A 1,920-nucleotide genomic window follows, 5' to 3' on the forward strand; every position below is an offset into this window, starting at 1 on the left:
ATTTAACTTCACGCAATCAGTCTTTTCGCACTGAGCAAATATTGGTCCATTTGATGTGGAGTCGTCCAAATGGCGAGATGAATTAAATCAAAGGCGTTGACATTTTAATCAGAGTGAACATAAGAAGCCAATTGTCACTGCCAAACCACATGAAGGTCATTGCAGTTGTTAAGGATCTGCTTGCCATAACATTTAATCGTTACATCCTAATGATTCGTTTACATGTGAGATCAGGTTGATATTTTATGTATAAGCACACATTCTATTCAAGGCCTTTTATTCTATTAACCTGTCCTGTCTTCATTAGATATTTTCTAAGATAATTCCCATATGGCTTAGCCTTTGATAAATATGCTTTTAGGTCTATCTAATTAATGCATTCCGCTGTGATTTTCTTCACTTGTCACCCACTCTTTAACCTCATAGCGGAGGAACAGACTTTTCCTACTCAAATTAAAGGTCCTTTGAGACGCTGCACATGTGTGAGCTAATGATGTGGTGTGCGCTGTACAACCTGATATCTTATCTGGAGGGCCTTGTGGAAATGTTTTCAGTAGAAATGAATTATATGACCTCACTCTTGTTATGTAGTGTGGGTATATTTCAAGCAAACATGATTTAGTTTATTGTGTCTGTTATTAACTAATTCTGACTGATAGTTGGATTGCCTCATAGATTTTTAATCTACGATTTTTACGATGTTGGCTCGGTTTAAATGTGAAGTGTCTGTTGCCATATTACAGTTGATAGTGTTTGATCATTTGTACCAAGAGACTGTAACTCTTTACATTAATTTGAATACTAGGGGAAATGTAATCAAACAAAGCTGCATTTAGATTCATGTGGACATAGACCAACAAATCTTTGTGTTGAGACAGCATTTCTGAAGAGACCCAAGAGGATAGGCCTCCACTAGCTAAGTCTACTATTTCTAAATTAATTAAACCAATTCAGCATTTTCAAATGTACTACTCAATTTTTCCTTAAACTGCCAGCATAATTGCAGTTTCCAGCCATGTGACCATGGGACCATTCATGGGTATAATGAATGGGGTAAGGTGGAGATCAGCATAGACGGTTGGCCGTTTTTGTATCTTAATTTGCTAAAGAGAGAAAGACCAGCTGCACTGTTCATTTGTTATAGAAAAATGAGTTGCATAATGTTGTTAAAATATTGTACTTGTACAACACACCATGCTTTATTACCTATAAAACACTATGTTAGACACTCCAATGTTGTTTGATTTATCCAGCTGTCACCTGTAACTGTAAAATGTCACAATGTGGCGAAACAGAAAAACATGTCCTTAAAAAAATCACTATAGGATTTGTTGTCTGTCACCATGGTAACAAGGCCCAGGGTGCCAAACAGTAAACATAGTTCTTAAACACATGCAGAGCAAACGTTGTTAGGGACGAACAGCTCAGGCTCTTGGGTGGTCGGACAGTGTTAATTCACTAAGAAATAAGACAAATAAATGAACATTTTATTGACGTCAGACCATCCGGAAAAAGCGTTATTAACAAAGGACAAATACAATTTTATTTTAAGAATTGGGCACTATACTGCTGTCAGTTATATTACTTGATATATATATTTGTTGCACTACAGTGGTTCTGATAATAATGTCCTTTTTAAAATGAGGATAAACCTGAACCTAAACTGGGATTTCTGTTATTGTCGAGTAAAGTTATTAAAGTTTAGAGTCAGTTAAGGTAATCACAAAATGTTTATGCTACTGTTAAAACAATAAGAAATGGTATCCTGCTTATTTAGGCTGACTTGGTCAACATTGGATGTTACTGTTTTACATACATCAAGGTAAAGCACTATTGATACAATGAGTGCATTTTCCATTACATCAGGTTCACTGAGGACATCATTATAACCCAGTAAGTAGTTATTATATTATTAAGGCA

This window comes from Trematomus bernacchii, unplaced genomic scaffold, assembly GCF_902827165.1.
Source record: "Trematomus bernacchii unplaced genomic scaffold, fTreBer1.1, whole genome shotgun sequence".
In the NCBI taxonomy this organism is placed as follows: Eukaryota; Metazoa; Chordata; class Actinopteri; order Perciformes; family Nototheniidae; genus Trematomus; species Trematomus bernacchii.